The sequence below is a fragment of the Mya arenaria genome, chromosome 6 (genome assembly GCF_026914265.1).
Source record: "Mya arenaria isolate MELC-2E11 chromosome 6, ASM2691426v1".
Lineage (NCBI taxonomy): Eukaryota > Metazoa > Mollusca > Bivalvia > Myida > Myidae > Mya > Mya arenaria.
Window position 1 is genome coordinate 35425139 of NC_069127.1, and position 11635 is coordinate 35436773.

Genomic DNA, 11635 nt, shown 5'->3' on the forward strand with positions numbered 1-11635 from the left:
AGGATAGCGAGGTTTATATGCATACATGATAGTAAGGGTTATATACATAGAGGATAGCCAGGTTTATATACATACAGGATAGCGAGGTTTATATGCATACTGGATAGCGAGGTTTATATACATACTGGATAGAAAAGTTTATAATTATACTGCATAGTGAGGTTACATACATACAGGATAGCGAATTATATTTACAAACATAAAAGCGAGGTGTATACACACACATGAGTGCAAGATTTATTTACATACAGAAGCCGAATACATATACTATTATTTCTTTCTGTAATTGTAATGAGGGATAAAAAATAAGATATATTGAACTCGCATTTTCAACATTGCTCACAATTGTTTATTCGATTTATACATGCATTTAATAATATTTTAAACCCTATACTAATCGTTTCCACAAGAGCCATGACGTTCAGTCTATAAAAATATTTAAATAAGTAATGTATTAAAAATCTAGAATTATGAAGAAAACATAACCTTGGCATTGGCACGTGCTTCCGTTGAGTGTACTGACGCTCCGATTGCAGTATTCTTGAAACTTTTGTTGGCATTGCTCTTCCGTAATCGTGGGGATCCTGTCTAGGGCCGATGATGCATGTGGTAGATGTATAAGCTGCAGGGTGATTATAACAAATGTCCCACATGTATACATTGTGGAACAAAATCAAACGCTGAGGTACCAAGACGTTCTCAGTATAATTTCACCCAACGTTTTTTCACCTTAAATACCATATAGAAAAAATAATGCACTTACTATTGACGTCAATAATAATGGGATTCAATTTGAAATAATGGCATTATACGGATACGAACTCATTAACATCTTCATTAACATCGTGTTCGGGTCTGACGTTGCTTTTGAAAAATGAAAGGAGCTTTAATTATCTCACTGAAAATATAATATAGAATTAACAAAAAAAAAACTATTTGAAACAAGTGATTCAACTTTTGGCCTCACTTTCACCTTGTAAAATGGAAATAATTACCATTAAACCAAGTATACTTTTAGCCTTTTAAGATGATAAAAGAGGTTTCAAAGCGTGACCTCACCATCACCTTGTTAATAACTAGTTGTAGAACTTTTGTCCATTCGGAACTCCTCGGCTATTTTTTATCGTAAACAACCCCGTTGTATGCCGGTAGATCAGTTTAAGTAGTTCGTATTTTTTTTAAATTATATCATTAATTAAATGCAGTGTTTTAGAGTTGTATTTATCGAACTAAGTTTAAATTGATTGCAAATGAAGTGTATTATTGCAAACATAATTCAGATTCCCAAGAGTGAAGTCATAAAGTTTAACTTCTAAATAAAATTACTACGCGATCTACTTGCAGCGGACTTAAACGTACCACTTTTTGAGTATGTAAACCGTCCAAATACATCCGAGGTTGTTTTCGATAAAAATGGCCGAGGAGTTCCGAACTCACTTTTGTCTTCACATTATGGCGTGCAAATATTAGTGCGCGTTTAAATCGGGTGTTAAAGTCAGGTGATCAATGGCTTTTGGTTGGCGGTTTAGGCGGGATAATGTTCGTGGCGATTAGTTCTACAACCGACAGCGATCTGAACGGTCAACTTTTCAGGCAATCAAATTCTAGTTTTGTTTTTTTACAATATTATATATGATTTTGTAAGAGAAATGTACAGATATAATGCAATGTTGTCTTAAAGCATGACACAATTTTATTCGCATATTGTATGTGTTATGGTTAGTATATTATATGGCGAAATATAATGGGAACAGTTTTCCAGAGTATTTTATTTATTGGGCGAAGTTTATCTCTGTTGTTTTTTTTAATCTGACCCATAATATCTTTGCAGATAGTTTAAGTTCAACAGAATGCTACAATTTAAGCAAATATTCTTGGTTATGAGCTGAAAATAAGTTAATATATACAAGATATCCAATGCTTGCCCAAAAGGGGCATAGCACAACATATTCAAAGCAGAGTTATAGGCCTTACACTTGTTGCGAGTATTTACATTGACAACCTGTGTACCAAGTTTCATATGCTTATCTTGAACATTTCTTTTGTATATGATAAAGGTTTAACACGTTAACCACAGACAACACCACCTTTTCTTTTCCCTTTCCCGCTTGAGATTGATTTTATCTATATCAACCAAAAAGGCATGACCATTGTTTCAACTTATTACAACATATTGCTTTTAAAAGCCTATACAATTATGTCGAAACTTACCATGTCCACAAAAAGATTAAATTTTAAGAAATCAAAGAATATGTATATCATTGAAATGCGATGTGTTCCGTCTGGAATTAAACATTTAGCTAGAATGTATGTGATTAACATTTTTTTACTAAGGGGGGGGGGGGTTATTTCATAAAATACCATATTCAATGCGTCTTTTCTGAAATCAATTTGGATTAGTACATTCAGTTTATTTTCATCATGACTATTGACTAAGGGATGATCTGCATCCATGCCCAAATTTCTCGAAGTCTATTATAAAAGGATTAAGCTATGCTTACTTAATTTGTTTTGGTCAAATTTGTGTTTTATTGACATTCTTTTTGACTTTTAAATGAAGTTATTTTTATGATTTAGTAAGAAGTATGTGGTAATGAAATAAGTAATTTAAACCAATTACGCTTTCGAGAAATTGGGGTCATTGTTCATTGTCTCTTTATTGAATAATATCGGTTTCTGTATATCGCCTAATCAAAATTAGCCTGCTCACGAATCTTTTTTCAAGGTGAGCAATCTCATATTTTCTTTTGTTAATATAAACTTGGTAAAAAAGTCAGAAAAAAAAGATAAAAAAAACTGAACAATTTTGTCCTTATTAAGCGAAACAAAACGCGGAACAATTATGTTCATCAAAGAAATCGTGACAATGATAAATGCTTCAACCGCAATTTAACCTCTAACAGAAAAAATATATGAGTATTACTATGAAAGAAATTAAACATAATTAAATTCTACAGAAGAAAAAAATGTTAGGATAAAAACGACAACAAAAGGTAAAAGATTGCAGTTATGTTATTATTCCATTTTCATGATTATTCATTTTATTTGTTTCATTATTATTGATTTACTTAATTCTGAGCTGAAGCCGAAAACTGTTGAAAGGGATAGAATGAAAGGTGAATACGTGGGTCAATAGTGCAAACATTCATTGGTGTTAAAAGATTGCAATTATGTTATTATTTTGTTTTCATCATTATTCTTATTATTTGTTTCATTATAATTAATTTACTTAATTCTGAGCTGAAGCCGAAAACTGCTGAAAGGAAAAGAATGAAAGGTTAATACATGGGTCAAAAGTTCAAACATTCATTGATGTTCATTGCTTTACGAAGTTATTCTTTAAAACTGATGAAAAGGAAGACAACCGAATATCGCCTGTTGGCGTTGTTTTTATCAGAGCAAAAACACCTTTGAAAATCTAAAAAAGCTTTGCAGCATAATATTTTAAAAGACTTATGTGACACAAAAAAACAACCTTTTGTCGGACTTATCGATACTATAGGCGTTTTTGTTGGCTACAAATAAACTAATTTTGGAATAATATTGGTTTCACGAATTGTGTTTTTGTTGCGGCAGTTTCAAGCAAAATGAAAACCAGTTTTATGGTTTGTTTTACAAAAATCGTAACGGATTTAAAACTATCAAAACCCCTCACCGGAGGAGGTTTCGTCGGTTTCGAACTATCCGAAAACTAGCCCACTTACAACAACAACATGGCGGACAGTGTTGAAACACCTTTGAGTTAAAACAGGCAAACGGCCGTCTGCGATATCATGGTTTTAAAGAGATTTAGAACTAATGGCTACTAGCAGAAGCTCCATCATATTATTGAAGCTGTACACAAAACCATGCATTTGTTACTTTAAGTAAAACATTCGCAACAGGTTTCCAAACCGCTGATACCCTTGAAACCAAAACTGAAACTAGTTTGATATGAACAAATGTGTTTGCGAAGTTCTTAAATAAGGGCATTCCAGTTCTAAAGATTATAATGTATTTGAAAACCGTGAGCCCCATCTAAGCATTGTTTTTGTCCAAAAAACAATCATCGAAACACCAAAATGTTAATGTTATTTTTTAATAATCTAGCCGCTCCTGTAAAAAATACCTTAGTTTACCTGGTTTACTTAGTTTACCTTGTTTACATTCACACTTGCATTTAAACACAAACTTGCTACAAGAACATGGGAATATCTTTAGGTAAATAATGTTTCTATTTAAAAAGATATTTGCATTATTGTTTATAAAAAAGAACACATTAATTACTGTATCCAACATATTTATAATTCCAAAATATTAAATCCAGGAACTTTGACACATGAGATTGTTAATTAAGTAGTCTCGATGCTTTTCTGACACTAAAGAATATTCATTTTGTCGCAATATCTTTTCCCATTGAAAGCAAAAGGTAGTTCAACAAATTTCTGATACGATATATTACATACACACCATTATAAATTTCAAAAAATCTTTACGATTGCAAACAGAATACCTATAAAACATAAAAAAGATATTCTAGGAAATACGAATTCTCCAAAATCATTGTTTTATTTATGAATTTATGAATGACATTAAAAGCGTTAGCATGGTTTTGTACTTAAAAATCTCGCACATTAAAGTTGATCCAATATATGTTTATTATTATTTATCCAATTTAAGGGCTGGAACACATTTATTTTCATATTGTGTTTAAGGTATATCAGTCTGGATGGATGTCACAAAGCTTGTTTGCTCGATTTTGAAACTTCACAGGAGTGCTATATACCAAGACTTGCTGTTTATTAACATCGATATGTTCTCCTCGGGTGTTTATATACAGAGTTATGGTCCATTTTGTGATCATAGAAATTCTTGTTTGCTCGTTATCTCAGGAACATGATCGTGTGGATTTCTCTCAACTTTGTTTTTTAACTTATTTAGGTTAATATGCGTTACATGAGAACTACAGTTTATCTTCATCTGTTGATCCTTGTCAGATATATTCGATATGTACAGGTACGTTGCGTTATATCCTATAGTTTTTATGACTGGCGGCCATATTATAATTTGCCTTCATTGTGTTTGTTTTTTTCCTAAAAAAACATATTTTTACCAACATAACTCAATTCATCCTCCAAGCATTTTTTCATTCGCATTAATTTTACAATGAGTTAATCTTGAATGACTCCCATTGTTCGCCGCACAATTTCTAAGCAACAGCTGCTCTAGAAGCATTGACACCTCAGAACAGTGAAAGTTTAATCAGTATTTATTTTAAAGAAAAATATATTTACATAATATCAAAATAAGATTGAGGAAAAGGCCTATGGCCTATATAGAACCTCATTTCTATATGAAAGATAAAACACTTGAACTATTTATATGATTTGTAGTGGATGGTTATCACATGCAGTTGTACGTATAGTCGGAACGTTCAGCTTGTATTTTTATTGAGTTACGACCCTTCACTCATATAGTGTACATAAATATTTTGCATATACTGATAATTGTTAGTTATGATATTTGGGACGTTTCTGTAAGGCTGGCATACTGGAGTGGTTGGGTAAGGAAGTATGAGACGTGAATAAGTACAACACTTATATTTTACTAGAAAAAAATCATGGTGTTTAGATAATCAGACAATATGCTTTCTTACGAATTCCTAAAATCAGACATGTTGAGTTTATGCATGGTTCTAGAATTGATAGAAAAGTTACAGGTTCGAATGTGGAAAGGTTTTAAGTTGGTCTTTATATTTTGTCAATCCGCCTGCATCCTTTAATTTAAACAAATACCAAAATAAAGAAAAACTTCTATAGATACTAGTCACTTTAGGATTAAGCATGCATCGTATATCCTTCACATTCTTCTATGTATATGTTAATAAGAATAAAAACAATTACAAACACAACGAATCATGGTATATTTGCGGGAACAGACCGCAATCGGTTTACATGTTTATAAAGTTAACCTTTATGTTCTGTTCAACCTTTAAGAAGTGATTTGATGATTTCACTTAAGGTTGTCAATGTACAATTACTTTGAACATATTGTGAAGACGGTTGAAAATTGATCAATTTAAAATAACATTTCCGTTGGTATAAAGATGCGCCTTGCGGGACCCAAACCAGCGACGTCTTAGTTTAAAGATCTTTACAGCTAAATTTCTTAACCACACCTTCTTCTAATATATCAAATAAATTTATAGTTGGTATGCAAATACAATTACGTGTTTTTACTGCTCGAATTAAACGTTATCTGGCTGATGGGTCATGGGTCTTCAAAAAATAATCAAATATTAACAGAGAAGATTGCGTTAATGAATCTTATAACTATATAAAAACATATCACTACCAAACATCATAAGTAATGATTGACAAAGATACATTAAAAAAATAAATATAAGTTTAAATATAAATATGAGTTTATCAGTGAAATAACAACAGTGAAAATATCAATTTGAAAATTAAAAATGGGTTGCATAAGAGTAAAAAAATGTTTTTTTGGAAATAAACAACTAACCGTTTATAAAACAATGGTCAGCCTGATTTCAAAACGCTTTCTTTAACTACGAAGCTGAATGTTATAACATTTGCATTTATACTAAGAGAATATAGACGAAAATAACTGCTAGAACATAAATACGGTGTTATATTATCTTTAAAATATCTCTTTCAAATTCAAACAACAATTAACAAATTGACTGATGATTTTTTTATCCCACCAACGCTTCAACATTTGTAAACAACCTTGTGTGGTCTTCAAGCGAATCAGACTGGTCTCTGAAAGTCATGGATGATTGAATACCTATGTATCATGAAACAAACTCTTACACCATGAAAAATGTTTTTATCCAATGATCATTCGCAATTGTTTTGCTAACCATTTTGTTCGACCTTTCAAATTTTCATTCAATAAATGACGGCGTATGTATTTACTCATGTAATCGTGCACCGGTTTGTTCAAAAGCGAGTTCGTGCATGAACGGTTATTATTTGGAACATAGATGCATAAATGAAAGTTCATTTATTCAATATCAAACTTATGTACAACGCCATAAGTCAATAAAATACTATACCTAAGATTCCAAAACAAACCTTTCAGTAATATAACGAATAAGCAAGTATATCAGATCTATATTTGTCAATTTTATGAAAAGCCATGTACCCATTGAGATTGACGGTTAAGGGCCAGCCACAATACAAAAGTGGGTGGGGAAGGTCAACAACTAAAACGTTTAAAAAGTTTATGTTTTATTTAGTTTTGAGGAACGATCTTTTTTTAGGAGTGAAACCTATATTCTTTGTAACATGTTTTGGGATAGTTAAACAATTTTTACAAAAAATATTTTATCCGATTTTGGATCAAAAAGCATTCACAATATTTCGGAAAAGTCTGTCGACATTTTTACTTTGTTTTTATGTCAAAATGCCACAGACTACCTATTCAACAATGTCTTGAAAGGTCTTGGTGATATATTGTCAAATAAAAAAGTTATTCAGACAAATACTGAAAAATAGTGGATTGAATTTATTTCCCGGTTACAAAAATACATATATCTTTTTTTTTAAATAGCTGCAATCAACACAAAGCCCCAAGACATTGTTGATTGGGCAGTTCAGCTAAATTTGACACATAAACATATTCTTTTTGTATTAAGACATTTCCGGGTAAACGTAAACACTTTTTGATTGGAAATCTGATAAAATATTATTTGGTAAAAACTACTCAACTCCTAAATACAGCTGTTCATGTTGCAAATGATATTTAAATCATGCTTGTTAAATATTTGATTTTTTAAACATTTTTAATTTTGGTCCTTCAATCGACTTTTGCATCTTTTTCGTCGTCTTCTGTACCAATCTCTATAAATCACCGGAACGCATTCAATTAAAGGAAGTAAAAGAATAATATAACAAAAACAATACCAAAAGAGAAGTCAAGTGAAACTTTAGAGCTCAGACAAGTAACTGAAACTGAATTTATGTTATACGTTTAAACAAACCGTATATCTCTAAAGCCGCGGACTCCCCGAATATAGTTTCTTATCAACTTACTTATATGCTCAGCCTTTGGCGTGAGACCACAGTTATTTTTACTATATGTTTCATATAGACACTAACCTGGCTTTTGACTTTATACACACACCAATTGAAAAACAAGGACATGGCATCTCTAGAACAATTCAAGACACAAAATATAATCACAAGAAAACACCATGTTGACCATTGACCCGACTGTCAAAATTGAGTTCAAATACATAACCCTTCCGCCAGGGAGTCAATCGGCTACAAACAACTAATTTTCAGACTTGCACAAGCTATGATTTTTCCAATATTTACATTGAAAACTATCAATTTCTGCAATAGAGTGTCAAATTCAGTCAAGTTCTCTGCAAAAAGAACATTTTTTGCTTCTTTTTCATTCAATTTTAATAAAATATTGATACTTGAACACAAGCACTCTTTGTTTCTGTATTCACATCCGGATCTTGGTCAACGGGGGGCAGATAACTGTGGTCTTGAGCCTATTTAAGCAACATTTTTTCAGAAACAGACTTCAAAACTCCTATAGTTCAGCTTCAGGCTATATGCAACACATACTGAAAGTTTGGCAATGATATATCAAACACTAAATGAATGAGACAAGTATTAGCACCTGTGGTATTTTCATAAAAAGCAGAAACAGCCATTTCCCTCAAATATTAAGCCGCAAACCTTTGAAGAGCCATTATTTCCTTATGCATTGGAATAATTTGACCAAGTAAAGTTTTCCTTGTAGCTTTTAATGGTGTCTATAGAACAGCACCACAAAACTGGCCTGCCTACTCTTTTAAGATTTTTTCTAAGCAAAATAAGGTTTTTCCACTTCATCGGCTTAGTGTTTTATATAAAAAATGACATAGAGCCCAACTGAAATGCCTCAACTTGTCAAAATTTTGCTTTTCTGGTCCACTTATACACAAAGATAACAGAACTGTTCAGTTTAACACAAGAAATTTAGTGATAATGTGTTAATAGACAGTCTAAACAACACTATATGCCAAATTGTTGGCTTCCGGGACAAATGGCGCAACAAAGGAAATGGCAAAAAACACACCAAAACTTAAAGATTCATGACAACTGCTAGTGTTTTCATGTATGAGGTGGCTACATGATGTAGAAAATGCAGAGATAGCATTATTATGCCCATTTTTAAAAAAAAATTACTTTAAGAATCTGTTTTGAAGGCTAGATTTGGCATTAAATTCAGAGTACAGCACTTCACTATTGTCTATAAGATGCTTATTTACACCTGATTTGCTATAAATCTCACTCATTGGAATCATTTACACACAAACAAGCACTACAGAGTTGACTAACATCTTCATTCTTCTGAAATATTGGATTCAGAGCTGCATCTCCTGGATTCAGATTGCAGGACTACCGCCAGGGGAAAAGGCCGCAGCTAACTGGAGCTTATTGGCACATCATGATCTGCAAGCAAGACACAAAAGCAATGTTTTACACAAATAAAACTATCTGCCACTACTGTTAAAGTTTGAAAAAGGCCTGTAAACACTCATTTGAGGCATACACAACCTTTAATATAGTCATAAATGTGATAAATATGCAGAAAAGTTCATGAATTCAAAGATTTTCAGGACAAATTTAATAGAATATATAGTCTTTTGGACATTTTGCAATCAGTTTTTAACAACTCAAAGGTAAACCTCATCTTATTGAGTACCCAGATGCATTTTGCAAGCATTCAAACCAGACATGCTTAGAATTTCTTCTTACTTGGAGATGGTATTCCTTTCTTGAAAATCCTTGCCGAGAGCCGGTATGGAAAACCACAGAGACCACAGTTTTACCAGCACTGGTTCTTGTCCTTGAAAATTCCTCTGTGGCTACAGCAACCAGGCTGGCTATTAAAATAAGCAATAAATTAGGGTTTTTAAAACATTTATACTGTATTAAGGTTGTGTTTTTTAATGCATTAAGGGAAAAGGCTCTATTCTTTATGAAAGCTGCTCACTTTTTATTTATTTTGCCTTGAGAAATGTCAAGTTTTTCAATGAATAAATTGAATAAATGAATGAATTAATGAATATATATGAATGATTGATAGAATGAATTAATGAATTAATGAAAGGTGGCATTATTTCTTTAAAATTGGGATCTCATTGTGTTGCTGTGATTGTTAAAGTATATGTTTTCTTGTCCATAAGCTGAAAATCATATGCACACTAAATAAAACATCATTCTGCATCCTATGTGCAGTAAGTTTTGTTTAATTGCTTATAGAATTTGCAATTATTGTAATGTTTGCTTAAAAGAGCAAACAAAATGTGTGAATAGATGCACAATACAGACCAAAGACTGATACAAGTCAGCAGTTTCATTAGAAAATAATATTATTATCAAAGCCACATCAGAAATGATTGACAACATGAAAGAAATTCATTTAGGAATGGAACAAACAGTCTCAATGGGCTTTTATGACCAAACTGTCTCACTTTGTACTTCAGTTTGGATACCATTTTTTAATATATTATCTTGAAGTACTTACAAATTACAGCATGTTGGCAAACACCAAGTACAGCTTGGCCTCTGGTGGGCAGCTTGGTGGGGGGGGGGGGGTCTTCAACAGACAGTTCCTCCTGGGTCTGCTTCCTATGTTAAAAAAATCCCTCCATTTATACTTTGGAATTGAAAGTGAGGCTTTCATTCATTAGTTACCATCATTTGGAACTATTTCCAAACATTAAATTGAAAGTGAAAGTAGTTTTTTTTAAAAAATGTCAAAAATATATAAGAAAATTATATATTATTAATTTATATTATGTAATATAAGATTTTCACATTTCATACTCAAACACCAATATTCTATGGCTAAGCACTGTCAACTGGCCAAATTTCAACCAGATAGCTGTATAAATTAAGAATTTATAACAATTTAAAATAGGCCACCCCTCCAAAAGCTTCCTCTATATCAGGCGTGAGACCACAGTTATTTTTACTATATGTTTCATATAGACACTAACCTGGCTTTTGACTTTATACACACACCAATTGAAAAACAAGGACATGGCATCTCTAGAACAATTCAAGACACAAAATATAATCACAAGAAAACACCATGTTGACCATTGACCCGACTGTCAAAATTGAGTTCAAATACATAACCCTTCCGCCAGGGAGTCAATCGGCTACAAACAACTAATTTTCAGACTTGCACAAGCTATGATTTTTCCAATATTTACATTGAAAACTATCAATTTCTGCAATAGAGTGTCAAATTCAGTCAAGTTCTCTGCAAAAAGAACATTTTTTGCTTCTTTTTCATTCAATTTTAATAAAATATTGATACTTGAACACAAGCACTCTTTGTTTCTGTATTCACATCCGGATCTTGGTCAACGGGGGGCAGATAACTGTGGTCTTGAGCCCTTTGTGTATTTCTTGAAACACTGAGTTGATTATTTGCATACCTAGGCTATATTTTCCTAGGCAGACCATGAATATTGTGTTTTTTAATTGTATCGTGCTATAAATTCAAATACAGCTGAATGTTCTAAATCAATTAAAAAATATATGTTTCCATAAGTGTCATGCTTAGATGTCATCAAGAACATATGTGAGCGTTTTTACATGAACATGTATTTTAGACA

General features: G+C 32.1%; 1 long non-coding RNA gene across 1 annotated transcript; it reads right to left on the minus strand.

The window, feature by feature from the left end:
- Nucleotides 1–9182: 9182 nt before the first annotated feature.
- LOC128237190 (uncharacterized) lies at nt 9183–10596 on the minus strand. The gene is made up of 3 exons (XR_008261519.1): nt 10534–10596; nt 9762–9889; nt 9183–9455 (listed from the first exon to the last, which is right to left on the minus strand). It is a non-coding gene; the product is annotated as an uncharacterized LOC128237190 (long non-coding RNA).
- Nucleotides 10597–11635: the final 1039 nt, after the last annotated feature.